This window comes from Mustela erminea, chromosome 11, assembly GCF_009829155.1.
Source record: "Mustela erminea isolate mMusErm1 chromosome 11, mMusErm1.Pri, whole genome shotgun sequence".
Taxonomy (NCBI): domain Eukaryota; kingdom Metazoa; phylum Chordata; class Mammalia; order Carnivora; family Mustelidae; genus Mustela; species Mustela erminea.
In genome coordinates, this window is record NC_045624.1 from 60,783,120 (window position 1) to 60,808,679 (window position 25,560).

At 33.4% G+C, this 25,560-nt stretch overlaps 1 long non-coding RNA gene across 1 annotated transcript; it reads right to left on the minus strand.

Annotated features, from left to right (window-relative positions):
- Positions 1 to 2,284: 2,284 nt before the first annotated feature.
- LOC116569366 lies at positions 2,285 to 25,560 on the minus strand. The gene is made up of 3 exons (XR_004276999.1): positions 25,491 to 25,560; positions 25,181 to 25,252; positions 2,285 to 2,324 (listed from the first exon to the last, which is right to left on the minus strand). It is a non-coding gene; the product is annotated as an uncharacterized LOC116569366 (long non-coding RNA).

Here is a 25,560-nt window from a genome sequence, read left to right on the forward strand (position 1 = left end):
ATTCTTACAGTTACAGAGAGTTTAGAGAAATGGTAGCTTAGAGTCTTGCTAAATGTCTGCTCAATAAATAATAGTTTTTGTTTATGCTCTCCTATGCCAGTAAGCCTTTGCGAGAGTGTGTGTTTGTATGTTTGTGATGTTTATGACTATATACACATTCATTTATATCAGAGTTTTCGTTTTAAAATGTCTAAATATATATATAAATACCCTAGTTGCTTAAGAAATTTCAAGATTTAAAATGGATATATACAATTCTAGCTCATTTCTTTTAGGTTCCAGGAAATGAAATCTGATGCAAACAGACATTAGAATGTAACCTGGCTTGCCACTGACACATCTTACCTTTGAAAGAAAGAAAACAACTCTGTAACAGGTTATAAGCACAGTGATCTCAAGCTATTCCTTGATAGATATTTGTCTTCCTTCCCAAAATACTATGTAATTTAGTAAGGTTGGCAGTCTTTGTACAATAGATGCCAAGTAATTGAATAGCAGGGGTGTTATAGATTCGATATGGAGTGCGTCTGGGTAGAGATGTGTGAACAAACCTGGAGAAGAGCCATATGCAATTTCCCTAAGTGGAGTCAGGATTATCAGCATCACACACTCTCATTAGCACCAAATTTTTATGAAATTTATTTATATGTTATAAAAAATGTAGAGTCAAATATAAATAGACTAGAATAAACATCTGTGATTACTGAAATCAACACATTTCCTCTATTAAATGTGCTTTCCCTAAGGAATATCTTCCTACAGAGCAAGAAAATTATTACAAACTCCCATTAGGTTTGCATATGAAGAAACAGTCTCTGTATTTCCTGAAAGATGCTTGAATGTCTATCAAAAATAGTATTTAGTTCAAAAATAAATAAATAAAAGTAGTGTTTCCAAGTTAGTAGATTTTTGGCAAAGTTTCAGAGAGAAATATATGCAGTGTTCTTTTGAAATTCATTATCATATTATATTTACTTTTAATTAACTTTATTAATTAATATAAACAGAAGAGCCTGGACACATATATCAGCCATTCTTTAACATTTAGCATTCATCTACTCTACCACTTGCTTTTTTAGACATTTAGTTTACTGCCATACTTCACTTGGCTTTTGCTCCCATCTTCCAAAAAATGCTCATAGTTTCATAAGGGTTGCATAAAAACATTGAACCTAGAGCCCCTTGGAAATCTGTATTTTACAAAGAGTGCAGAATGCAGATGAGTGAATTGCATGAAAAACTGCATGGTTTTTCTTTCTTTCTTTTTTCCTTCTGAAAGTCTTCTGATAATGCCAGTGTTTTTACCAGATTTCAATTATTCACATCATTTTCCTCCCTGAATTGGTAGAATAAAGTGTCTATAATGCTGAAATACAGAATACAGGAGGTGTCTTATAATGTGACTGAAAAATATTAAATCAAGTTTTATATTACTTGCGCATTATAGATGGATAGAGGCAAAAGAAGTCACACTGAGTTTAGAGCCACAGTCAATAAATTATTTTTGATGCGATACTGGTTTAAAGCTTAATAGAGTCATTTGGGTAGAAATTTGTCATCCTACACAACCCTTTTAAAACAAGCATTATGTTCGGGAATGAAGAACATTAGATTCTTCAGGATAGAAAGGAAAACTAAGAAGTAGGTATTTGAACCAAATTTCTTGACAATGGGTAAAAATGAATTGCCCAACATTCCACAGCAAATTAGCGACAGAAAAATTCTGTTGTTACTGCTTTAATATTAGACCTGCTTCCCAATTAAGCATATCTCTTAGGAGTCTAAATCAACACATAACTACAGCATTTCATGATTCTTTCCCCCTCTCTGGTCAAGGGACACAATTACCAGCCTCTAAAATGTTTAATGGATGACCAATAAAGAAAAAAAAATATGTAAAAGATATTTTAATAATGCTGACATCTGTAGACACTTTTTGTTCATTTTACTGCTATACTATAACTTGTTTATCCATCCCCCTATTGATACATTTTTATTTAGGTTGTTTCCAGTGTTTTGTTAAGAAACAATATGGTAAGTGGTGTTTTCTACATGTTACCTGGTTCACGTGTGTGAGATTTTATTCAGTTTATATACCTAAAAATGGAAATCCTGGATGTGCAATATGTGTATCTTTAATTTCATTTGATACTTTCAAAGATTGATGTAGCAATTTACCATCTCACAATATTGTATTTTTTAAAAAGATTTCCGTATTTATTTTGGGGAGGAGGGACAGAGAGAGAGGGAGAGAGAAGCTCAAGCAGACGCCTCACCCAGTACAATTCGGGGCTCCATCCATGAGCTGGAAATCACAATCTGAGCTGAAAACAAGAGTCAGATGTTCAACAAACTGCTCCACCCAGGTGCCCCAATATTGCAGTTTTTTTAAAAGAAAAGTATAGTTCATGAGCATGGAATTATTCAATAATTTTTCACATGTCTATTGACCATTTGTATTTCCTACTCTGAACTTCGTGTTAGTATATTCAATCTATCTATTGGATTATTACTTTTTTCATTTGTGATTTTTTTTGTAGTAAATACTTTTTTTAAACCTTATTTTATTTTTTCAATGTTCCAAGATTCATTGTTTATGCACCACACTCAGTGCTCCATGCAATACATGCCCTCCTGAATACCCACCACCAGGATCACCCATCCCACCTTCTCTTCCAAAACCTTCAGTTTCTCAGAGTTCAGTCTCTCATGGTTCATCTCTCCCTCGGATTTCCCCCATTTCACTTTTTTAAATTCAAGATCATTTGACCATTACGTGTTTTTGTGAATATTTTCTAAAATTCTTTAGATTTTTCTTTCAACCTTTTAAATAGTAATTTATGGTAATAAATTGTTATCTTAGTATAATCAAATGTATCAGTGTGTTTTTATTTGATCTGATGTTACTGAAAATATTATTAACTTCTACTTCTAAAAGTTTAAAAATTTTTATTTCTTCCTAAAATTAGTCATTGTGTATGCTCTAAGATAGTGATCCAATTTCTATTTTCTACATATGAATAACCAGTTACCCTAACAGTATTTAAAATAAATTTCTTCCCTCCTCATTTGTAATATTGACTCTAATGTATATCAAGTTTCCAAACATGCATGGATCTGATTTTAGATTTTTCATTCTAATTGCTATTTGTCTGCACATATGTCAACATAGTCAACATAATGTCTTAATCACTCTGCCTTAAAACATATTTTGATATCTGGTAATGCAAGTTTTCCCATCTTGTATTCTTTCTTTAAAATTGTTAATTTTTTTCTTTACTCTGTAAATTTTTTAAACTGCTTTTTAAAGGTTCTTGAAAAAAAATCTATTGAGAATTTGATTGTAGTAAGATTATTTTTAGATCAATTTACAAAAATTAAGAGTTTTATAAGTTTGAGCCTTCTTATCCCTACTGTTGCTCTTTATTAGACCTCCTTTATATCTGTTAGTAACATTTTATAATTAATTATATTTATTTCCTAATGTTAGCACATTTAATAGAAACAAAGATAGATCTCTATCAATGTATACATTGTTATTATGCAACATCATTGTTATATATTATATACAATTATTATATATCACATATATTACTGCTATGATTAGGTTCATAGTCATTTATTAAATATATAGTCATTTATTAAATAATCTGATTCATTCTGTCTTTTAGATGTTCTTGGTAGCTATCTCTTACCATAGAGTGCTTCTGATTTTTGTACATTATGCTTATATCATTCTGATTACAATAGTTTAAAAAATTGTGTTAATATTCTTTGGCTTTGAATGTAGACAGTTATATATTTAATAAATATTCCATTTATAATACTATTTCATGCCAGCTTCCAATCTACCCATCTCCAATCTGTTGTGATGCTGAGACTTTTGGCACCTGACTTCCTATTTGGCCCTGCCTAGACAGTACTAGAAAGAGCCTGGAAACCAGTATAGGAAGAAGATATATGCTCCTTTGTGTTTCTTTGCCATTCTTATTTTGTTTTTTATTTTTATTTTTGTTTCTCTATCAGAGCTTCTTCACCCAAGCTGGAGCTATCCTTCCCAATTTTGTTTTCCAACAATTCCAAATGCCTTTTCAAAAGATTTTGTCCAGGGGTGCCTGGATAGCTTAGTTGTTAAGAATCTGCCTTTGGTTCAGGTCATGATCCCAGGGTCTTGGGATTGAGCTCCACATTGGGGGTTCCTTCTCAGTTGGGGAGCCTGTTTCTCCCTCTTTTTCTCCCTCTGCTGCTCCCCCTGCTTGTGCTTCTCTCTGTCTCTCTCCGTCAAATAAAAAATAGTCTTAAAAAAATTCTTTGTCTAATTCACACAGAGTTACTCCTCTGACTTCCACAAAAACAAAAGCAAAGCAAAACAAAACAAGACAAAAAAAACAGTAGGAACTGAGCAGCACCCTTTCCTCAGAAATTTGAAACCCAGTCCTGCTGTGCCTTTCTTCAAATTTCCACATTAAAATAAAAATTAATTTCATTTCTTCTTTTCTATGATTTTGACGGAGACAGCTACTTTCTCTTGCTACTTCAACAATTTAATTGTGATCTCTTACCTTATGACATAACAGTGATCCCTTACCTTGTGCATTTCTGTATGGGACTTTTTTTTTTTTTTTTTTACGATTTTATTTACTTGAGAGAGAGAGTGAGAGAGAGCATGAGAAGGGAGATCAGAGGAAGAAGCAAACTCCCCATGGAGCTGTGAGCCTGATGCGGGACTCAATCCCAGGACTCCAAATCATGACCTGAACCAAAGGCAGTTGCTTAAACAACTGAGCCACCCAGACGCCCTCTGTATGGGACTTCTCTTAAATAGATCCAGGCCACCATGGCACATAATGACAGTATAATTTACTTTCCAATTCCTACAGATTTTACTTTTAAATAGTGAGAATAATCATCACTATCATCACTCTTTGCTATAGACATTGTAGCTAATGCATATAAATTTTCATCACTATTTCGTTTATACATATTTTGATTATCAGGTGAAAAAATTCCCTTCTATTTCCAGTTTCCATAGTTTTTCTTCTCTTCCTTTTCCCACTTTTTTTGTTTGTTTACCAGTGACTATGGTTTGTTGAATGGATGATCTATTTTTGCATTTATTTGGATGATATTTCTTCACTCATTCATTTTCTTAGTATATTTAGTATATATTGTATAACAACTTGTTTCTGCTCTCATTCTATGTCAACATCATAATGTCTTAGTCACTCTGCCTTAAAATGTATGTTAATAAGGTAAAGTAAGTTTTTCCATCTTATTTTCCTTCTTTAAAATTGTCAGTTATTCTTTATCTTGTAAACGTCCAACTCCCTTAATCTTTGAGTTGAAAAGCGTTATCTGGTTTTCTCTCTCTTTTTTAATGCATCTAAGATAATGTATTTACCTGTGAAGATGAAATTAGTACAAGTCTGTAAGACTTGATATGTTGTACTTCTTTGTATTTCTAAAATCTGTAATGACCCTTGTGATGAACTTTTGAACAAATGAATAACTTGCGACTTCATTTTCAAGCTTTCAAAGAAATTTACTTTTATTGTTTCATTGCATTTTATTAGCTTTTAAGTGTTATTTTTGAACCTGCATTGAATTTCTTATTAATATTAATTTTGTTTTATGTAAAATACTTGGATTATTTTGATACTTCTTTTGTAACTTATCAGGTGGTTGATTTTTTAAATTGCCCATGTATTAATGAAAATAAGTGTATATTTATCTCTAGGAATATGTTTTGGTATGCATCTATTAGATAATGTTTCTTAATTATATTGTTCAGATTTTTACTTACAAATTGTCTACCTGACATACTGACTTTGAGTTATATTTGGTTATCTATTAAAGTTATAACTTATTTTCTCTTAAGTGTCTCATAAGTAAATGTAGATATATAATTTTAGACTTGGTAATTTCATGAATGATTGTGATTTTTAAACAGCATAGGTAGAAAATCATTCTACTATTATTTGCAGTCTGTTATTATCCCAATATTTTTATTCATAAACTATATTTTATATGAAATTATAACAGATACTACAGTTTTATTTTCGGTGCACATTATTATACTACATAGTATAGAAATGATGATACTACACGCATGAACATTATTGTGCATGTCCCCTGATGGACAAACACTTGACAATAGTATTATTTTCTTTACTAGTCAATATTTATTTACATTTAAAAATACATAATTATGGATTTTTAGGGGATTGATGCATTACTTTGCTTTCATCTAGACACATGTTTTTTCTATCTATAAACCTTCCTCTAGAACTTTTTAGGTGAGTCCTCTGGTAACAAGTGTTCTCATTTGTTTTCCTAAAACATCTTTATTTTATTTTCATGTTTGAAGGATACTTTCACTGGGTCCTGAAAAGTAGTTTGCGGTTCTTATTTTCTTTAAGCATTTTAATTATATTGTTCTATTGTCTACAGACTTTCATCATTTGTTTTTGTAATTCTTCCTCAGTATTATGACTGTTCATTAGAAGATGATGTGCTGGTTTTGTTTTTAATCTGGTTACTGTTAAAGTTTTCTCTGTCTACAATTTTCTCAGTTTATCTATGATGTGCTTATATGGGGTTTTCTTTGATTGTTTTGTGTACATGCTTGAAATTTATGGAGATTTTTAATATTTACTCAACATCCTTTCTGAGTAAAAAAGTTCTAAGATACCTCTTCAAATACTACTTCTGCCTCTCTTTCTTCCACTTCTCTCTCTCTTTCCCCTCTTTCTCTCTCCCCTTTAAATTGGTACTCCAATTGTGTATATGTGTGCTACTGGTTTCATTCCACACCTATGTGTTACTTACATTTCTCTTATGTTCTCATATCTTTTCCATCTTTTTTTCTGTATCTCAATAATTATTTTATACTCTTGTATCTTCCAGATCACTAATTCTTTTTTCTGTATTGCCTGTTATTTTACTTGACAGTTGTTGTAATTTTTCAAAACTTCTATTTAAACAGTTTAACATGTTTTTTGATGAGACTCTCAAGACTTGTATTACATTTACTGTATTTTCTCATAATATCACAATATGTTCTTGAATACTAATATAATAGTTCATTTGAAATTGGTGACTGATGCTCTAACATATAAAATGTTTTTGGATCCGTTTCTATTATCTTTTTTTCTCTTGATTTTTTGTTGTTTTAGCCTGGCTCCTGGCTTGCCTAATAATTTCTTATTTAAAGCCAGATACTGTTTATGTATAAATATATATATACATATGCATTGAATGATGTTATATTACTCTATAGAGGATTTAATCTTCCTTTGTCAGGAAGATAATAGTGAGCAAATCTCCTGCTCCAGTCAAACATGGTGCCTTTTAAGCTTTTCCCTACTCCTAGGAATAGAGTCTTCCATAACGTGAGACTTCCATGCTCTAGAGTAAAGCCTTCTATGTAACAGAAAGGTTCCATCCTTATACTATTCTGGGCTATAACTTTAACAGAACATTAGTCTAATCTTTCTTAGCCCTATCTTCACAAAGAAGTTACACACCACTTCTGCTGTGGCTCAGAAAGTAAGGCTGGCTCTGACCTCTCTTCTCCAGGATAGTTCTTTAAGTCACGTTTCCCCACACATGGAAATTCATGGCTGCTCACAACCCAGGATATGTGCTCATCAACATCCTTGGTTTTACTCATGACTTCTGCTGTTTCTGGAACATAAGAATGATTACCTGCTGATCCTAACAATATTGTTTTGATTTTTCTCTGTCTGTTCTACCTGTCATTGATGCATGTTTTAGGTGAATTCGTAATCAATGATTTTTCATGTGCTTGTTTTTTTATTCTCTCACTGTTCTTGTCTTGTAAATTTTGGGGAATTCAGATATATTTTCTATGAAACTTACATGAAGTTGTGTTTATTATATATATTACATTATTAAACAATATATGTTAATGATATACTTATATAAACAAAATGTTAGCAAACCTAACTCAACAGCAAATTAAAAGGATCATACATCAGGACCCAGTGAGATCTTTCATTGGGTTTCAAGGATGGTTCAACTTATGAAAATCAATGTTATGTGCCACACTAACAAAATTAAGGATAAAATAATGTGATTTTTCTCAATAACTACAGAAAAATCATTTAACAAAATATAATACCTTTCATAATAAAACTTCCCAACAAATTAGGTATAGAAGGAAAATACCTCAACACAAGAAAGGTCATATATGACAAGTTCATAGCTAATGTCACATTCAACAGTAAAAAATTGGAAAGTTTTCTAACATTTGGAATAGACAAGGATTTCTAACATTTGGAAAAAGGCAAGGATACCACTCTTACTACTGCCACTTAACACAATATTATAAATCTTAGCCAGAGCAATTAGGCAATAAAAATAAATAAAATGTATTACAAGGGTAATGTAAAATTATCTCTGTACCAAAGCAATCTACAGATTCAATGCAATCTTTATTAAACTTCAAATGGCATTCTCACAAAATAGAAAAAGATGGTGCTAATTTATAAAGAGCCACAAAATACCCCAAATAGCCAAATCAATCTTGAGAGGAGAATAAAGTTGCAGGCATCCTACTTCCTGCTTTCAAACAATATTATGAAGCTATATGAAACAAAACAGTATGGTACTGGCATAAAAATAGACATAGAGCATAGAGCAATTAAACAGAAAACAAAGCCCAGAAGCAAACCCACACATACATGGTCAACTAACCATTGACAAGGGTATGGTACAAAGAATACACAATGGAAAAAGGATAGTCTCTTTTTAGTAAATGGTGCTATGGGAGAACTTCTTATCCACATGTAAGAGAATGAAATTGAACACTTATTTTTCACCATATGTAAAATTCACTCAAAATGTATTGAAGACCTAAATTTAAAATCAGAAACCATAAAATTCATAGAAGGAAACAGGGGAAAATTCCTTGAAAAAAGGTCTTTGCAATGATTTCTTGAATATGACAGCAAAAGCATAGGTAACAAAAACAAAAACAAACAAGTGAGAGTGCATCAAACTAGTAAGCTTCTGCATAGCAAAATAACAATCAGAACAATGAAAGGAAAATTGATGGGAGGAAGAAAATATTTATAAACTATATATCTGGGAAGGGGTTATTATCCAAAACATATAAGGAACTCCAACAACTTAACAGAAAAAAAAAATAATAACCTGATTTAGAAATGGACAGAGGAAATGAATAGACATTTTTTTCCAAAGAAAACATACAGATGGCTAACGTATGAAAAGGTGTTCAACATCACTAGCCATCATAAGCCTAGTGATTCACAGACCTGTACCCCTGGGGATAAAAATATATGTTTATAAAAAATAAAAAATTAAAAAAAAAAAAAAAAAAAAAAAAAACACAACACAGGGGCACCCGGCTGGCTCAGTCATTAAGCAAAATGCCTTCAGCTCAGGTCCTGATCCTGGGGTCTCGGAATCAAACCCCGCATTGATCAATTTTCAAAACTTGTTAAGATAAATTAAAGTATAGAAAGACATAAAAATAATTTGTAGTAACATTAATCAATTAGTAATTTTAATATCTAATGCTTCCAATTATTCCTAGTTCTTTTTTCTGTACACCCATTGTGCAATTTGACACTTGACACTTCAAACTAGGTTCATACTTAGAGTCTATGAAAACTTTGAACAGTATTTATTAGAGAATGATACAAACACAACTGTCAAAACCATAGAAAGCTGCCCTCTCTCTTTTCTTACAAGTTCTTAAGTTATGAAGGTAAAAGAAAATGCAATTAGAATAATCTACTAAGAGCTTTATTTGCCACCTGCCATTCTCTGAATGCCTGCTGATAAAAGTGAGTTTTTAACTTGCAGATTTTCCTTGATAGACTGGAATTAGGAAAGTTTCCCTCTAAAGTGAGTGCTCCAGCTGCCACATGGGGATAAATATAGAACCAATCAAATCAAAGTTTGGCAATATGGAAGTAAAAAATGCATTTGATCTATCCCAAAGATTTGTTATTTGCATAGAAATAAAATCATTAACTCATTTGTTTTTTAAATTTTCCAAAGCTTAATTATAGTTTATTTGATATCTGACCTGATTGTGTCTCACCTTCGGTAGGAGGGCAGATTTAACTGAGTTGTTCCTATGATTCTGACAACTTACGGGTAGAATCACTATTGAAGCCATAAACCCAGGCTGCTATGGGACAGTGATGAATCACATTGTTTCCTGGTCTATATGGCCAGACAGTGTATGAGAGTCACATGATTTTAGCAGCCCTCAACAGGGTAATGAAACCTCAGGATAGAATAAGCAAAACTCTAAATCTTTCAGCAACTACAGGGTGTAAACAATAGTTTGTTAATTCTTTTAGTTTTTCTAATGGGACAAAATTATCTCTACAGGAACGCTGACCCTATTCCATCATTCTTTGAAAAGATGATGGCATACAGAAACATTCTATCTGTATCAGAATGCTCTATGCTTTGGAGCTCTTTAGGAAACTATCTCTAAAAGGCAAGTTTCATGAAAGTATATATGGCAATTATTTGTCATTACTCTTGACATTTCTACATATCATGACTAATGTCAAGGCTTCTATGGGGAAGGTTCTCTGGGTTGATTAGAGCCAAAGAAATTAAGTTCAGATGTTAAATTGGATACAGATTAGGTTAGTTTTCAATGGGACTAGCCCTAGTGACACAGGGTGACGTGGGCACTCAGCTACCTTTCTGCTATTTCTCAGAAGTAGCTGCTGCTTCCTACCAAGCTGAGTATTTCAGGAAGTAACTGTCCTCATACCTCCACTGTATGCATTGTGTGTGTGTGTGTGTGTGTGTGTGTGTGTGTGTGTGTGTGTGTTCATATGCCATCTTCCCCACTCCTCTCTCCTAGATAAAGACAAGTGAACATCAAGGAAATCTTTACTTTTATTTTTGACATTGTTTCAAAACTTCTCAGTAAAAAATTGTCTGAATGAATGCATGATATCACATTTCAGTTATTTTTTAAACAGGCCCCCAGGTGCCCCGAGAGAGGAGGTACTGAGCTGTCCTTGCTATTGCTGTGGTTTTCTTCTGGGCAAACAGAGATCATTTGCTTCCTCCACTTCAGTTATATGAGTAAACACTCCACGTTCATGCTTTTAAAGAAAGTAGAGACAGAAAAGTAAAGAAATAGAACCTGGGTTATGAAATGGGAGAGTAGAAAGTAAATGGAAAAGAAAAAATATATATCTATTTAGAGGTGTCCTCAGATCATCAGTAATTTCCCCAGGAGTCAATCCTGCTAAGAATATAATGCACCCTTTCACCAGGAAAGAAAACAACAAGGTATTTTTGGTTCAGCGAGAGATGGCATGGAACCTTGAAAAGCACTCATTTCCAGTAACATCTATCCTGAGATTTGAAACTTGCTTCATAAAGTTCAAGACCTAAAATTTTGTGTAGTTGATCAATAATTCACTTCATTTCACAGAACCACTCTGCAATAATGACCCAGGGATTCAGGCTTCTCTTCATGCAGAGATTTTTAATACATGGATCACATTTTATGAGCAATAACTCATTAATCTTTGCAATAACCATATTCAGTTAAACATTATTATCCCACATTATAGGTAAAGTGATGGAGGGGAGTTTTTGACTTGCTGAAGGTCAAACTGAAATCAGAAGCAGAAGTAGGATGAGGTATGAATGTGATTCTATGACTCCAAGTCCTAACTCACAGTAATACATAGAAAAGGCCAACTTTTTTTACTTTCATTTTTTTTTTGCCTTCTTCAAAACTTGCCCTTATTATGTAATTATAGCTAAAATGTCATCATGCCTTTTTAATAAACTGTTAATAAGAAAATCTCAACTAGAGGCTTCCTCTTCAACATTAAATATCACTGCAAAAAATTATATTTTTCTTTATGAGTTTTAAGTTTTAAAATATCAGCTACAATAAATATGAGGTTTTGTATTTAAGACATATGGAAATCAGCCTAACTCTTCTTAAAACTGTTGACTAGGTGTTTGGAAATTTTCTGTATAAAGATATACCACAAGACGTGGAAAGTATGACAGAGAAACAGTGGCAAAGAGTCAGGTAAAGAAAAGAAAAACAAGATATCCACTAGTTTCTCTCAAACCTTAGGGGGGAAAAAAAAAAAAAGCAGTGCAAAAGTTTCTCTCACTGATGAAATGAGCTCTTTACATATAAATTATATTGTAATAACAGAGCTCCTGGGTGGAGAAGAGTTCCTTCTCCTGCTGACAAAAATTAAAATAATCACAGATGGCTAATGATCAAAAATACTGACTGACAGCTCTGAAGTATAAGACACAGAGAAGATTCTCCACGGAGTGAGAATACTTTCAGTGTTTCTCAAGCCAACACTTAAAGTTGGTGTCGGAGCATCACAAAGCTTTTTCCAACCACACATTCATATACAGGGAACTTCTATTTTATTTTGGAAACTACCATATAGACTCAGAGAGCTCCTTTAAAAATTAATGTAATTCTTTGTCTCTGTGATTACTTTCATAATTTGGGATAAAATGCAAAAAGTCACTAGGGAAAGGGAGTCCATAATGTTGTCTTATGTGATATGAAAAACCTTTATAATTCAAGCATTGGGAATCCAGTCTCCTATTTTAAGCTATGGGTGTGGGAGGGGGGATAGGGAATCTGCCCAGAAGAATTCAGTAAGTCTTTATAAATATGTCAAACAATACCAATAAATAGTAAAAACTAATAGTTATTGAGGATCTACTTTGTGTCTAACATTCTTCTAAGCACGTTATTTATTGACTCTGTTTGATTTAAACAAATAGCTCAATGAAATACATCACATTATTATTCACTCAATTTTCTTAGACAAGGAAACCAGAATCAGAAATGTTTCAAAAAGTCACCAGAGTCACATTATAGCTGAGGAATAGTTGAACAGAAGCTCAGTCTAGTCTCTAACCCTGGTGCTTAACTGCCATATAGTCAATGCATTAATTATACAATAGGATATAAACTTAAGAGGAACAAGCACTGAGACCAACAACAAAGTGTCCCATTCTCTATCACTTTAAAAGGACTTGCAAAATCACTTGATTTTACAATCACCCAACAAAAAAAGTACAGTGCTCCTGTATCTAATAATGATTAAACTGTGACTTAGAATTTAATAGTATTCATGTATTTATTTGTGAAATCAAAAGGTGATTAATATGTTAAGTGCCTGTAGAGTTTTTATTTTGAGAGAATCAAAACGTAACATTTTTTCTATCTTATTAATGTTTATATTCTATATGGAAATATGCATGGTATATATGTACCATACATTTATGCACATGGATGATTCAGGAAAGATGTGTATGCTGGAGCTAAGGTATTGGGTGGAGAGAGTAATCCGTGCTACCCGGTCGGTGTTTATCAAAGGAGGCATTACATATAGGTAAGAATCAAGTAAGGGCGTCACGTACAGGAAAGGTTTTGAGAAATGGATGGAACTTTGCTAGAAGAGAAAGTTGAAAAAGGACTGTCTTAGTGACTGAAGTAGTTCTGCACATGCTAAATATGCCTATTGAATTAATAATCATAGATTTTCCATATCCATCTTGGTAAATTATAGTCATAGATGTATAAATCCCTTTAAAAATATAGTCACATTGTTAACAAAACAAATGTTGTGGGATATCATAAGCAAGAACCCTTTTTAAAGTAATTTTTTCAAAGAACTTTTGCAAATCAAATCATAAGGGTGGTGAGAGCAGAATTTTTGGAACAAAACTTGCTGTTCTTAGCACTGGATGAAAGAAATGCAAGTTAGTAACCATTTAAATGGCTGCTTTTTTATATCCTTGCCAGAATTGCTTATAATGTGCGATTTCTTCATTTGGATGTTACTTGTTTCAACGAAAACATTTCCAAGTCAACTCACTGTACTTCACAATACACTGAAATGAGTAAAAGTATTAAAAGCATGCCTGAGGCGACAGAAACTTTGAGGTTAATTTCCATTTCTTCAAGTATATTTGATGAATGATGTGACAAAGGAATCCTAATTAAGGTTGAAATCCTGAATACTAAATAAATTAGAAGTGCCACTACATTCATCTTTCACAGTGATAATACTGCCACTTCTGCTTCTCTTTAGCCTAGCCCTTGACTTTTTGGGAAACCTTTTCTTGTGTATTTTCTTCCTCTATCACTTTTGCTGAGAGTAGATTATGAGTATCCTACCTAGTTTTATTCAAGCCAAAAATCTACAAAGTCTGTCTTTGTTCTTTTTCTTCTCACTTACTCATCTTTATCAAAAGCAAACATTTCATTTTATATCCAAGCTCAAAAATGGCTTCACCTCTTTTAGGGCTCTTCCTGTTTTCACATTGTAATATCTACAGGCAAAATTATATGATCTGTAAGGATCTTTTAACTTATTCTAAGAAATAAAACATAAAGTAGTTATAACAGTTTCAATAAACCTTTTCTATTTAATGATACCATTTTCACAGTTACTATTAGTATTCATTATTCATGTGAGTCAAGAAGTAAGGGTGCAAATTGTTTCATCTCTCACTAGCTGGGGATCCTTGGGCAAGTTACTTAATATTTATGTAACTCGAGTATCTTGGTTTTGTATATTCCCTGTCAATCATGGAAGAAAACCTATTGGCTCATTATTTTAAATACTCTCCTCTGAGATAATTTAGTCTAGAACAACAAAAAATTATATTCACAAAAATGACTAGTGAATATGTTTATAGCACTCACATTCATAAACACAATCATCAAAAGCTGGATTGGACACCAATGTCCTTCAAAGGGTGATGGATTTACAAATGGTAAACCATCTGTATAATGGGGTACTATTCAACATTAAACAGAATGGGCTTTTCTTTTTAAATTTGATTCATTTCAAACTAGTATAAACTAATTCTAAAATCTGATCTTTGATTTGGTTATTGGAGTATTTTAAGGTGTGTTTTGACAACTCGGGCATGCAAATATTAACAAAGTCAATTTTACGATATCTTGATAAAAATCAAGTGTATCTGACCAATTTTAAGTTACGAATTGAGATGTTCTGCAACTGCAGAAGACAATATATTTCAAGACTCAAAGAGAATAAAGGACTATATATAACACATCTTAGTCACTATTCTGATGTGGATTACATTTTGAAATAAAATTTTGATTTGGGGGCATTCAATATAAATGTTCTAAAAACCAAAACTGAAAAGGTGAAATTGTCTTTATTTTTTAATCAATTTTTATCAATATATATCAATATTTATTAATCAGGCCTTGATTATGAAGTTATATGGCCTTTATAAAATAAATTGGAAGGTTTTCCAGTTTTGCTCTTAAATAATTGCAGTTATTTTGAAATTATTTGATCCTGTTGCCCTACACCAATTTGTACTGTGCTAATACGTCCATTCAGACTTTTAACTTCTTGTTATGTCAATATTGACATTTTACATTTAAATGGAAAATCATACATTTATCATGATTTTCAAATCACTACAGGTTTGCACACAATGTTCAAGCATAATTATTTCAAACTCCTCTGTATTAGAGGTGTTTGCTTTCACATTCCAAAATTTTTGTTTTCCCTCTCTCTCCTTTTTTAAAGTCATCCTCAAGAAGTGTTTTTCTATTTTATTGGTCCTTTCAAATAACCAGTGTTTGGACTTACTCACTATTTCTGTTTTATTTATTTACTTGGCAAACACATATATAGCATTTACTTCATGCTAAGAACTGTTCTAAGTACTTTACAAATACAGGCTTTTTTAATTCTTTATAATAATCCTATGAGATACTATTACGATCCTCATTTTATTGGTAGAGAAACAGAGGAACTAGTTATTTTGGATTTCTCTTTTAGAATAATACTTCTTATTAATTATTTCTATCAAGGCCAATGTCTAAATGCTTTATAGGTTTTGAGATATTTCTTCTATTTGTACCTCTCCACACCACAAATTTCATTTCACTCTCTTCGGTGTCCATTTTTATTGCACTTGTTTACTATTTTTTTTTAATTCAACAATTACAGTATTTAGACCCAGCATGATGGTTTTCTATTTTCTTTAGTGCTTAAGATTACGTATTGTCTGTCCAAGTTTTCCTCTGTCTCCTCCAAAAGGCTCTCTGTGTTGGCTCTCCTCCTCTCAGGCTACTGAGCTCCTTAGTTATATTGTTAAATGCTGCTGTTTTTAATGTCACTGTTAGCTTCTGGAGTCCTGTTCTACTAACTGGAAATATCTTTCATGCAATTATCTCTCAAATGATAGAAAGAGATGGACTCCTATCCCTTTAGCAGCTGCCTATCTTTATTGATCCCTAGCCCACCCTAGACGGAGAAAACATACCAGGTCTGAATGTTCCTTCCACTCTTCTAGTCTCAGAATAGGGAGTTTCTGCACACAAATACAGCTAGTTTCTACTCAGTCTCTTGAGTTACTGGAAGCCTATTCATTTTCATGCAGGGCCAATATACATCCAAAGTATGAATCATGTGTGTGAGAGAGATGGAGGGCTGTTTGGATTTGGTGGTCCTCAAGTATGTGAGGACCTACCTCCTCTAGTACTATATTTAGACCCTAACATTGGAGACCACTGTATCTTTAGACTTTCCTATAAAAGGCAAAAAGCTCAGCAACCTCCATCCCCACTCCCCAGTTTCTACCATGATCATATATGTCAGGCTGATCATATATGTCAGTTTCTACCATGATCATATATGTCATTCTAGTTTAAGAATGATGAACAATCAAATACAAATGTATGGGAGATACATTTAGAAAAGGCTGCCTTGTTTCCAGAATCCTCTTTTTAATAAATCTTAGAAGATACATACTTAAAAAAATTATAATAATAAATTAATAATAAATAAATGAAATCTTTTAAAAAATTATAATGATATGAATCCAGAATACAATAGTATCAACAAAAACTGGAGCATGGCAAGAGAGATGAGAGGAAGTAAAAGAGGGCTAGTCTCTGTCTCTTACATAAGAGAGAATCAATATATTTGCAATCATCCATGATACTGATAATTAAGGAAATATAACATAGAGCATGTTTTCTCAAATATAAACCCTACTAGAACTAGAAATATGTAGCTATACAAATTTCTATATAAAGCTTCAGAAACCCATATCTTTCAGAAAACTTTAATCAGTCATTAGCCCTTGGTACAGTACTACTACTTAACAGAAGTATAACAGTCATATTGACTCTACCAATAATGGGCAATTACTATGGATTTGACTTCTGCTTCTTTTTTTAATCATGCCCCTGCCAATACCATCATCCCTGGACTTAACTCAATATCATATTCCTAGCACAGAATTTTCACTTAACATCGACTATGATGAAGGGACATATGTCACAGTAAGAGAAGAGAGAAAATGAAGTAGGAGGACACAGAGACAGAGTAGCCAATTAGGTTTTACACAAGAATATAAACTTCCATCTCTTTAAAGCTAACAAAAGTCTGAGTTACAGCATTGTACCTATAACTTAAACAATTCAGAGTATAAACCTCTGTGGGTTTTCATTTGTTAATTAGATTATTTCATATGACAATTGTGTACATGAATATAAAGGTTTAAATGCTAAAAGTCAAAGACTGTTATAGATGTCAATCATACCGAAGTTAAGTCCAAGAAAAACAGGAAAAACAGCCCTTTTTACAATCTTCTTTGAGAGAACAACATAAGAGAGTCATGTGACCTTAACCTTCCTATGCACTTTGAATGAAGAATGAGGACTTGGCAGAAAAGAAGTCAATCCACAGGCAGGCCAGTTATCCATGATTATGAAAAGAGCAAAAATTTTGAGGACAGTAATTAGCTGAGTTAATCAGAATGCCCATTTCAGGAGTAAAGAAAGCATTAGCCCCACATAAAATGTGAAGAGAAGCAAAAATGAGAAAACTGACACATAAGATTATTATGGAGGCATAACAGGTTAAGGGGAAATTTTTTTTTAATTTTTTATTTAATTAATTTTTATTTAATTCTATATTTATTTAATTTTTAAAAATTTAATTCTGTAGGTGTCAGAACCCTAAAGTGAAGAGTCATAAAATTCTGAACTCTAAGAATTGCTTTTAATGCAGATGACCATCCTCCGGATCCCTCTCTCTTACAGTTCTCATGCTTTGATACATGGCTAGCCTTATCTAGTGTTAATAAATTTTCTCCATTACTTGAAGAAAATAAGTCTCTGTTTCTTCCAATTTAAATTAAAACTGAGGAAAAGAAGACGCAGCAAGGAAACATAAAATTCAAAATTAAAATATGTAACAGAGTAAGGATATAACCTATGAAATATACCAATAAATCTAAATTGGTTAATCACTTGAATCAAATGTAAAAGCAACATTTCAACAAAAATTAAAAATCTGAGCTGAGGGGCGCCTGGGTGGCTCAGTGGGTTAAGCCGCTGCCTTCGGCTCAGGTCATGATCTCAGAGTCCTGGGATCGAGTCCCGCATCAGGCTCTCTGCTCAGCGGAGAGCCTGCTTCCCTCTCTCTCTCTCTGCCTGCCTCTCCATCTACTTGTGATTTCTCTCTGTCAAATAAATAAATAAAATCTTTAAAAAAAAAAAAATCTGAGCTGATATTTTATTTTATTTTATTATTTAGATATTTTATTTTTATTTTTATTTTTATTTTATTTTTTAATTTTATTTATTTAATTTTTTTATTTTATTTATTTTATTTAGATTTTATTTTATTTTATTTTATTATTCACATAATAGTAATGACAGTTATTGGCTAAGGTCAAATGTAGACCAAGAAGATATTTTGGGTTTTTTATTTAACTTTTTTTTAAAGATTTTATTTATGTATTTGAAGAGAGAAACAGAACAAGCAAGGGGAACAGCAGGTAGAGGGAGAGGGAGACGGAGGCTCCCCATGGAGCAGGGAGCCTGATGCCAGGCTAGATCATGATCTGAGCTGAAGGCAGACACTTAACTGACTGAGCCACCCAGGTGCCGTCCCAAGAGGATATTTTAAAATTCATCTTCCAATAATGCAGGGTAGCTGTATCTGCATTGAGAGACAGTAGTAGCCAGGGAATCTGGCATGAAGGTGTAAGGAATTGGCAACACCTTTCTTTCCTTTCCTTCTTTCTTTCTTTTAGCAAACTGTGGACTTTCTAAATGCCTAAGAAGCAGAACTGCACAGAAGATTATAGAAAACTGTAACTACTGCCTCACATCACAAAGCAGACTGCAGTGTTGTTAGATACACGGAACAGTGATTAGTTCCTTTTGAGCACTGCTCATACATACAGAGAGTCATCATCATGGGAGTATTCTTAAAACACACAAAGAAGTAATGGTGAGTTTTAATTTAAAAAAAAAAAAAAAAGAGAGAGAGAGAGAGAGAGAGAGAAACTTTTTCAATTACTGCTGATCAGATTCCAAAACTCACTACACATTTTTCTTTCCTTTCTGCCCCCTCTCTCTCTTTGGAGTCAGTAAACAAAGGATTAGCATGAGAAAACCTTTCAAATAACCCATTATTTAGTTTTGACTCTTGCTAGGAGGGAGCTAGGAAGAAAGAGGGAAAGTGGTGAAATGGAAGAGGGAGAATGCCTGAACACTTCCGTAGAATGGACGAAATATTCAAGAGAATTCAGGGCCTTCTGCATCCAGAAAGAACCAAGGAAGGGCCTAGTAGTCTCTCAAGTTTAGGACTGTCACACCTTTGATCAGTTTCAGGGGTTTTTGGGTTTTTGCATGAAATGCTACTTTCACATTTGATTTGGAAGAGTAGATTGAACTGCATATAAATATGAAGCCTTTGAGACAATACCATCTGGAGCTAATATTTGAAGTGATTTATATAAGAAACAGAAAAAGAGAACCCACACAAATTATGTTTTAAAATTTTTTAACAGATCAACAGAATGTGTGTACTGACCCTAAATTGTACCTAGGTTGTTAATTAAAATATATTCCTTTAGAGGTGTTTGGGTGACTCAGTTGGCTAAGCATCCAACTCAACTCTTGATTTTCACTCAGGTCATGATCTCAGGGTCGTGAGATTGAGCCCTGCATTGGCTCCATGCTCAGCTCAGAATTGGCTTGGGATTCTTTCTCTCCCTCTTTGCCCCTCCCCTGGCAGGCTCACTCTCTGTCTCTCTCCCATAAACAGAAATATCTTTAAAAATAAATGAATAAAAAAAATATATTCCCTTACATTCCTAGTTGTTGCAATGATTATTAAATGTAATTAACTCAAAATTTCAAGTATGGAGATATCCCTTGACTTTTGCATTAATGGTCATTTGACTATCTTCTACTCTGAGTTTTCCCTCTCCCCATTGTATATATGTCCCCTACTAAATGACATACACGTGCTAGGATTTGGGAAGTCAATAGTGAGTATTCTTAGACAATGGTCTGTACCTTTTGGGGATAAGAAATTAGCTAATAAAATAGGCATTAACCAATTATTCCCACAATTATATAGAACATATGCCCAGAAACAGTGGTACATATTGCTATAATAACAAATGTTAGAGGAAATTGACCTTCTGAGAAGTCACCAGAGGCTTTCAAAAATTGGTGATTATTATGCTAAAATTACTGTCTAGTTCTTATTATTCCTATATCTTTCCAAAGAAAGTGTATTAGAGCCAGGTCAAGTCTTAAACCAGATGTTGCCACTGTTGTTATAAAACACTAAAACCATATGAATGAAGGCATGTCAGCTGTATCTGGAGCCACGGGTCAGTTTCAAAGTGTGGGCCTTTCTCACTGCTTATTTTTATAAGAAGAATTTCAATAAAGACTGTAATTGCTGATGTCATATATGTTCATCAAAATTATATGATGATTGAGTGTATAGTACCATTTTAGTTATTTGGAAAATTCTATATGATATTCTGATGGTTCATTCTTATTCTTCATGTGGAAACTTGAAGAAGTTTCAAGTTTCCACAAGAAGTTCCAAGGAGAAACATGCTATGTGATTTCCCAATCCAGGAAATATTTAAGTTGCTGATGATTCACTTTAATTTTTCCAATTGATTCCTACTAAATCGTGGGAATATAGACATAGAAGACCCTGTTTCATAGATAAACTTCACAGCTGTCCCCTTCCCTAACATCCTTTACACACATACATAAGCATATATACACATAAGATTTTATCTTTTGCCCCATAAATGTGCCCATATACATCAAGGTAATTTAAAGCGTTTCCAGCTAGAATTCCAGAACTCTAGTATACGTCAAGGTAGGTTGGTCCAGAGGCTCGAAAAAGCATAAGGAACTCAGTTTCTGTTTAATATCTTTTCTGCCTTCCCCCATTTTGTTTATTCATATGATTGGCTCCCTATGTTGCTTTCAGTGCTCTTCCAAGAGTGACTGGAACTTTATAGTTTTTCCTTCTTTTGCTGATAGAAAGGTAGTTTTTCTGCCTCACAAAAACAATCAAGAGTTCCTAGGATCCCCCTAATTGGATCAGGTCGTATGCCAATGACTCTCCTGGGGAATGTGGCTATGTTGATTGCTTTCAGGCATCAAGCCCACCTCCAGAATTGTAGAGGATGCTTGATGAAGAAGAATACTTGAAGGGAAATGTGTGTGCTGTTGGAAAAAATAAAAAGGTAGAATGGATTGCATCGGGAGGCAACCATAATATCCATTTTACCACAGTAAGGGGCTTCCCTTGGGAAAAAGAAAGGTAATACTCAAAGTTTGTCATGAAATTTTCTTCTAGCAACTTCCTAGTATACTTAATTTTCCCACGCAATGGGAAACCCAAATTGACAGTTACTCTACTGCTGAGTCATATATATATCTACATAGATATATATATGAACACTTGTCTGCCAATGCCTTGTAGTACTCAATGCCAGATATGTTCACTTTTAACGTTTTATATCCATTGATTTTAAATTCTTTGCTTATTAATTGTTAGATCAACAATGACATCCTATATTCAAAACATCTAGTTAGAGAGTCACCGGCAATTTTGAATGGGGAAATGTCCAGCCAGTTTTTCAGTAGCTATAAAATGGGATTTATAAAATATCTCAAGTTATTATTTGGGGAGGAATTGAAGAATGCATTCTTCACTTGGCAGACAGGTATCTGTCCATTACAGTGTTGCATTTGCAAAGAACAGATCTGTGAATGGCTGTGTAATATAAATTCTAAGGAACTACAGGACAGCTTACAAGTCATGCCTTGACTATACCTAATAAAAAGAATTCTTAGGGCAAAAGTATCATTTTGGTTAAGTCTAGTAAACCTTGTCTCTAGGGAAAAGGAGTTAAATTTATCTTTTATAAATGGCACATGAGGATATAGGAAAATTATCACCCAGGATCCCAGATGGAGAAGAAATCATTTTTTTTTAAAGATTTTATTTATTTGTCAGAGAGAGAGAGGGAGAGCGAGTGAGCACAGGCAGACAGGATGGCAGGCAGAGGCAGAGGGAGAAGCAGGCTTCCTGCCGAGCAAGGAGCCCGATCTGGGATCATGACCTGAGCCGAAGACAGCTACTTAACCAACTGAGCCACCCAGGCGTCCCAGAGAAGAAATCTTTTAAACAGCAATCTCTCCTATAAGCAATGAACAGATGAACACTATGAAACTATGAAACTAAGTTGACTGATGCTCAAAGAGGTAAAGCAACTTGCTGGATATCTTATGGATTATAACTGACAGACAGTGTAAAACAAAACAAGGACCAGAACTCGGGATGAATCTGACTTTGGGAGGGAGCAGACAGAAGAGTGAGAAAGAAACTGAACTAGTTCAACCTGACTCAAAACTCCATGCTCATATTAACACACCGCGTGCATAAATATTTTGCTCATTTATCAGTTAGCTCAAGAAATAGGGCTTTTAAATAATGTGTCTACAATTGTATACTCTAAAGGTAATCAGCAGCATATTAACCTTAACCATAATAACACATTATCACTATTTTGTTTCAGTTGGCTAATTTGCAAAACAATAGTGAAGATCCTACCCGACATGTAAGAATTTATTCCTCAGTTATTGGCACTGAATAAATACAGTGACCCTCAGTGGAAATATCAGGGACTTGGGAAGGAACCGCAGTATGCCGAGAAGGAAGGAGGAGTTAGGGAATTGTAGATCTGTGGAAGAAGTCAGGGTTAAAAACAAACATGGGTCAACACTTAGACATAAACTGATGGCAGTCAGAACCAGACTTGGAGCTTAGGTTGAGGTCAGTTTGATTTCCTCCAATGTGTTTCCTACTTTGCTAAATATAAGAGGGAATGAGTTATGTACTGAGAGGTTTGGCTCATGAACATAGTTCTAGTAGGTCTTTTGGTAACTATAAGGAAACTGATGCTCTATTAGATAGGAAATAATTCCTCCAATGATTACTTTATTCTTTCAAATAATCAGTTGAAAAATTTCTTTCAAGTTCAACCAAAAAAAAATAATTTAGGTTTTCAGATCATATCTTTTAAATTTTTTGGTGTTGTTGTTGGCCCAGACTAAAAGCAAGGCTCTAAAGCTACTGGCTTCAAAAAGCAAAGATCTGTCTTGTCCTGTAACTAATTGAAAGCCACCAGTCTTTACGGCATGCTTTTCTCCAGACCCAAGGAACTTTAAAAAAAAAAAAATCAACAAAAATAGCAGGCTCAGACTAAGGCCCAACACCTATTTTTGTCTTTAGAGTGCCACTAAAAATGGATCAGGTTGATTTAATTTCCTTCCCAGTAATTTTCTCTGATTTACCCCAGAAGGTATGCACTATTAGAATGGTGACTCTATGTCCTTGTGTTCCATGACATACCAGAGAAATGTGTGGAAATTCATTCAAGCATGATACTTTCAAAGAGGACAGTTATGCATACTGTATTGAGGGTAAAGAAGAAAAACTGAAGACACACACAGGCATGGAACCTTTGCTCACCACAGCACGAAACACGGAGATCACAGATATTAAGACATCTTGAAAGATTCTAGTGAGACAATAGATATAGATTGGATGATAACCTTTTTTTACTTTGCTGGCAGGATCTTTTTCTACTATTCTCTTGCATACTCTCCTCTAGGCAAATGGATTTCCTTGGTGTAACTGTAACATGCACATATTTCTGTAGTAAGGACTTTGCACTAGCTATTCCTCTGCCTGGAATGCTCTTCCTTCATATATTCACTTTCCAACTTTCTAATGTCTTTCAAGTATTTGTCCAAATATTATTCCAGTTAGGCTGACTCCAATCATCCTATTTAATACTGTATCCTGTCTTCTTTTTCTGCCCACTTCCCAGGTAAGTTCAAATCCTCAAACTGTTTTATCTTTTCTTGATTCCATAGCACTTCTCATCATCTAATTTATTATAATTTATATATCTATTATGTTTACTATTATTTACTATCTCTTCCTGCTAGAGTGCAATCTCCATCAAGGCAAATATCTTTAAATGTCCTCTTTGGTGATGGGTGCAAAGTACCTACAACAACGTGGTACATATAAGGCACTCATTAAATGCTTGTGAAAACAGTGAAAGATTTCTGTAATGTGATAGAGTGTAAGCTGTCTGGAAGCAGGAGCATTATTTTACTCAGCATTACATACATGGTGACTATTTTAGTACCTGAAAAATAGTAGATGTTCAAGCAGTTTGTTGAATTAACAAATAAAGTAATGGGTAAGTATGTTTTTCAGCAGAGACACAAATGAATTATGTATGATTGAAGAGAAAATAAGAAACAATTCAATATGTAGACTTGGGAAATATGTTATAAAACAGTAATTGTTCTGAGTTTTAAAGTAGTGATATAAGAAACTACATAGAAAACTAATCATGAATCCTAAGAGATTCATAAATTCTGAAAATATGTAGAAAAGGCAATATTGAAGTAAAAGAAAAATGAAAACACCCTATTTAAATCTTCAAAATTGTAAAGTATTGTGGGAACCCTCTATGGAAAAATCTTATGGAACATAAAACTAGTAAACTTAAACCTACGTTTAAAGTTATATTCCTGAAATACTAAGACCACATTAAAAAGTTTCTTATAAATAAAAACAATATTAATTTGCTTCTCCTCAAAGGTGATATTTCCAATGATTCATCATTTTTCCCCTAAAATTTATATATGGTCCACCAAGATTTTGAGCTTAGTATTAAATAAAAATGTGAAAATGAAATATTGTATACAAAAATCTTAAGTTAAAATGCTTACCTTTCAATGCTTCGATTGCTCCTACACAAAGTTCCTAATCCTTCAGTTTTGGTATGTAAATGTCCATTAACACTGAAATGTAAAAATAAATAAATAAATAAATAAATAATAAAAAGGCAAAACCAATGAGAGTTCCCGATACTTTCAGAGAAACTGAGTCTATGCAGTAACACACTTGGTCATCCCCAACCCCAAGAAACCCTGATAATAATATCTGCATCTTCTCTTTCAAATGAAGTGTTTAAGACATACACAAGTCACATCAAAAATATTTATCAAATCTCCCCTTTCTTCTCCCTATGCTACTTACTATCATAGTTACAAGCCACTGTTATCTGTGCCTAGAGGACTGCGGGGCCCACACTGTCAGCTTGTGGTTG